Source organism: Mastigoproctus giganteus, chromosome 13, assembly GCF_048544385.1.
Source record: "Mastigoproctus giganteus isolate SK-2022 chromosome 13, ASM4854438v1, whole genome shotgun sequence".
Classification (NCBI taxonomy): Eukaryota; Metazoa; Arthropoda; class Arachnida; order Uropygi; family Thelyphonidae; genus Mastigoproctus; species Mastigoproctus giganteus.
The window spans coordinates 71,267,581-71,272,688 of record NC_143587.1 but is presented as its reverse complement, the minus strand read 5'-3'; the positions used below and the strand labels follow the sequence as shown (position 1 = coordinate 71,272,688).

At 34.9% G+C, this 5,108-nt stretch overlaps 1 long non-coding RNA gene across 1 annotated transcript; it reads right to left on the bottom strand.

Moving 5' to 3' along the window:
• Positions 1–1,351: 1,351 nt before the first annotated feature.
• On the bottom strand, positions 1,352–4,867 carry LOC150076157 (uncharacterized). Its single transcript, XR_016547796.1, has 2 exons — positions 4,832–4,867; positions 1,352–1,542 (listed from the first exon to the last, which is right to left on the bottom strand). It is a non-coding gene; the product is annotated as an uncharacterized LOC150076157 (long non-coding RNA).
• Positions 4,868–5,108: the final 241 nt, after the last annotated feature.

The window sequence follows — 5,108 nt, the reverse complement described above, 5'->3', positions numbered from 1 at the left end:
AAATTACTGGAATAAGTAACCTACATGGGTGGTAAAGACTGATAGTTTGGGGAAATTCAAAGTCACTTATATAGTTACCTACGGGGGAAAGAAAACACATAGATTGTCTATTTTCTTTTCGTTTATTATTTATTTAATTTAATGTTTTATTAATATCGTTTTATTCTTTTTTTTTTTTTTTTGCTGTTGCAACATAAGCCTTAAGCTTCCTTGCACTATATGGTCATTACTAATACTTCCTTGCACTATATGGACATTACTGGAGGGGCCCAAAACATCCAGAAAGACAAAAGAAAAATGCCCAATTTCATATTTAATTTTTTTAAATTTTTGTTGAACTGTGCTTATGGCAGATTCCACAGTCCAATCTCAGAGCGAAACCTGATTATCGGCTGGTACTAACAGGCCTGTACTGACCGACAGGTTCCTCCCAGCCCAAATATTACCAACTCTTCAGGCCCACGATTGCAACTAAGAAAGTTTCTATCGGACAAAAAATATAGGCAGAATATCGTGAATAGTCTTCCTTTTACTTAACATAATCTTCAGACAGTGATGGTGGCAATTTCTTTTTTTCATGATACTACAATCTCTAGTGTTCTGCTAATTGAAAGGGTTTTTGTGTTCATCATCATGAACTTGGTCCGGCTTAGGTCTTAAAAGACCTAAGCCGTTGTAGCTCTTGGAGGTGGTCTTGATCTCTCCATCGCTGTCTTCTTCGACCCACATCTCTTTTGCTTGTAGATTTGTAGTTTAATTTTGGCTAATTAAACAGCAGGCTAAATTTGGGTTCATTTTTTCTGTGTGGTAGATCCACATCCACATTGTTATCATTCCCAAGTTCGTTCAGTGTGTGTATGTGCAATTTAATTTATTAATTTACACCTGACAGACTGTTGCCAGTTATCTTGATGTTGGTATTAAACCAATTAAAATCCTTAAGAAATAGAGACACAAAATACAAATATTTATATTTTCATAGGTTCTAGGGAAAAACGTAAAGATTTTTTATGGAATAAAATCACATTTGCAGCTTCTTTGCCATTAGTAATAAAGCTCCCTTGTTTGCATATTCCACCATGAAAAGTTCCTGATACCTATTATCGCTTAAAAATAACTATTTTAAAGGAGACGCAGAATACTGGTAAATTTTACAAGCTACATGTCTGAAGAGTTAAAAATGAAAGAAAAATTATTCAAATTCTGGAAAAATCACGGCATGCCAAATATAGACAAGCGTGTTGACAGAATTGTATTATATGCTAAATGTATCCAATTAATTTTGGATTTTATTTTTCTTTCTGTGATTGTTAATGACAAATAGATTTGTAAAAGAAATAAAAACATCATTAATTTTGCAAACATTCTTTATTCTATTTCCTATATTGCATAACTATAATTTATTGAATTCGTCTATTTTTGAACAGGTTCACGAGCTACAGCACAGGCGCCGTTCCATAGTTCTACTGTTTTGTCAGCTAGTCCCCGGTTATTTCCGTTCATGAAGGAGATTTCCATATCATTTTCCAGGACTTCAAAAACCTAAAAGTAAATAAAACAAAAAATTAAAAAATAGTAAGGTTTTAATTTTATCGACAAAATTGGAAGAAGTATCTCCTTCTAGAGTAGGTCCGGGTTGGTTTTCAGCCCTCACAATGAGTAAATCTGCCCATAAATAAATATTTTTTTACCAGTGTAGTGAAATATGTGTGCCATATATTGCAATTAACATGGCCTGACTGCAATGGCGTAAGTCTCTCTCTCTCAGCGGTTTAGTGAAGTGTGGTAAAAATACCATCGTGCTTTTGCAACCATTCGTGAACGATCCCTACTTTCTGACATTTCTCACCCTATCAGCTATTACTTTCTGATGGAAGAAACCGCCGTTGCCGACCAGGTGTTTTCCTTCATATTTGCATTAATGTTCAATAGACTATAGCATTCGGAAGTTGATCCATCAATATCAGGAAATGTGTGTTACAAAAACAATTTCACCACCAGTTTGCATTGTGGACACGTGGCAAAATAGCTCCATTGATTCATGCTGCTGTCAGTATGGAATAAATGGAACCGAAACTTGTCCAACAAGAGGACATTTATCCTTTCCTCAAATTATGTCCAGTGTGAATATTCTTGTGCAAACTGCATCCGCAGTTGCTTGATTTAGCTGACAAGATTTGAATCCCGAGACTGTCTTTTACTACACTTTAACAAATGTATGTTCAGAAATACCCTTTGCATGCCACTGTTGTACTGCCCATGATACTTTCACTGGTACGTCTGGCTCTGAATATCATATCACGCTGAAAGCCGGTTAACTAGCACCGTTGACCTATTCTATCAGTGAATTGCAGGCGCACACTCTCCTCAAGTATTTTTCTGATTTTTTGTAGCCCATACACCTGCCACAGTCTGTGATGGATCAGCTGGGGACAGAATCTACCTAATAATTTTTGCACATTGTATTTAAACGAAATGACACTCGGCACAGCTAACGTTTTAGTTTTTTGCGAGATTTGTTTCCAGTTGACCGTGTCTGGGATAATGGTATGTAAACTCTGACCAGTGCTTCCACCACCTCTACTATAGAAATCTCAAGGGAACAGGTATTCGGAGGGATATTCCTAATATTAGGCAATTCTGTTCTCAATTTCCAGACTGACTCATAATGGCTTGCATCGCTTTAAGGGACGGGGGTATTCGGTTTACAGATTTCCCATTTGAAAGAAAATCATTTATTCTGATGCTTGATTATTTCTTTTCAGTACCTGTTCGTATATCACGAGTCAATTTTCAACAAATTTCTGGCTAAGCACTTCATTACACATTTGATACAGCCAGATGAATAAATTTAAGTTCTTCTGAGGGAATTTTTCAGCAGCGAAGACAACCGAATAATGCTCTCAGTTGTTCAGCTAGATATGATGACAACTGACTATTTGCTCAGTTATCATCTAGTATTATTCTTCTAAATCAATTCGAAAACAACGTTTCATACACTTTTACTTTGTAAACAGCAGATGAACACGCACAATGGTTCTACTTTTGACTGAACAGCTTCTTTTTTTTCTAGTCAGTACATTTCTTATTGCCGACCATTTGACCTAATTTTTCACACTTATTGAACATGTCTACTGGTCAGATTAGCCAAGAGAGGGGTTTTCTTCGAAGAGTGAGGTATTCAAAGGTTGCGATATCCAGAATAGAAGAGGAATGGAAGAAGGTTCTGGCAGAATTCGAATGAATAACGTGTAAGTTTCTGTACAAATAAACGTAAAAGCATAAAAGATGCTGGCTTACCTGTTAACAGTCTCATGCCATGCCGAATGACTAAGTCGCCTACATTCAGTCAAGAAGTGCTATTAACAGCTCTTTCATACCTATGTTGGGCATAGGGCTTGATGTTGACATCTTATTAACCGACCTGGCAACCCATTTCAGGTTGTCAGGTCGGTTATCCTGGAGTTCAATGCTTCATTGTTGTTCAAATGTGCATCTGAGGTGATTTTTCGGAATGGATAGCTAAGCCTCACTCCGAAGAAATTTGTGAATAAGGCTTAGGGTGTGGTTATGCTCGTCTTGGATTTGTGTAAGGGAAAGGGAGGAGATGGGTTGGCAGTCTTTCTTGTCTAAGCTTTCTTTTTTTGGTTTTGTGTTGTTCTTCTAATGACCCTTTACGGATGTTGAAATAAATGTTGATATTGAATTATATACCTCATTTTATGTTCATAGAGTTAGCCTCGAATATTTTTATAAAGAATGGTACTTTAAATTTTCTTCTACTGTGCTGTTGGTTGGTTTAAAGGATTGTAGAATTTACGTGTACTTTTATTTGTATAAAAACTTATAATTAACAAATTATTGGATATTTTTTGAAAAGCACATAAATAATTAAGTGTTACAATTTATTTTTTGTCCTTTAGCACAGCTGAATAAGGTCTGATGATGGATTACGGCAAGGTTCTCGAAACGTCAGTTGTATAGTATATTTAGCCAATAAGTCTAAAAAAATTAACTTTTAAAAACTCACATGGTATAACAGTGGTTATTTAGAGAGAAAAATTAAAAGCCAAATTTTTATGCTTTGTCGCTTGTCATACGCCAAGAGGTGGTATATTAAAATTCAGAGGGTTAGTTATAGACTGAATATGCGGAAATTTTCGTTTAGCCATCGGGTGATTGACTATTATAATAAACTTCCGTTCCTCTTGTGAAGGTTGAAAGTTTATATAAGTTTAAGGAGAAGATAAATACTTGAAAAAAATAGGTAAGTGAGAGAAGCTGGCTGGCATTAGTATGTTACTTTATTTTAATTAAAATTTTATTTAATTTTGGCTAGTGTTGCCTAAGCATGCTTCCTTGCATTATTTTTGGCAACGCCCACGTCAGAACCCTTCTTCTTAGTATTAATAGCGATAACAAACCGCGATACATTCCTAGCTTATTTGTAAATACACAAAAACAGTTCCACATTTATTCTTCTTTAATTTCTATTTACTTTGAGCATTTGAATGAACCTTCAAAATGTTTCGAATACGTATTTCCACAAAAAAAATACAGCCAACAAGAATTAATAGAAGTGAAATGGTAAAGAGTTTATTCTCATTTACCAAACTCTTTGTCAATTCATTTTATGGCATTACTCTTTTGCTCTATGATATTTAGCCTTACGTGAAATTACGCTTCACAACATTGCATAATTGATACATGTGTCACACTAGGAGAACTATGGAGCAATATATTATCGGTTATTCATTTAAAATGCAAGAGTTTTAGATTTGTCTTAATTTTTGTATGATACTATAAAGGATAAAATGAAATTGTTACCCACAGATGGAGATCATGATATTTTCATTTTTTTCCTAAACCAATAATCCGCAAAAGAGTCCTGATAATTCCAGTTGTTGTAGGACGAGCTGTAGTAGCAGCAGTAAAAGTTGCAGTTATAGGGCGAGCTGTAGTCATAGTTGCAGTTCTAGTAGTGAGTAGATTGGAAAACATATTCTGAATACAATTCTGCAAAGAAAAAAAAATTAGACGCCTTGTTTGTCTTGCATTTTTTAAATATTTATTTATTTATTTTTATTTTAGAAACCTACATAAGAGAA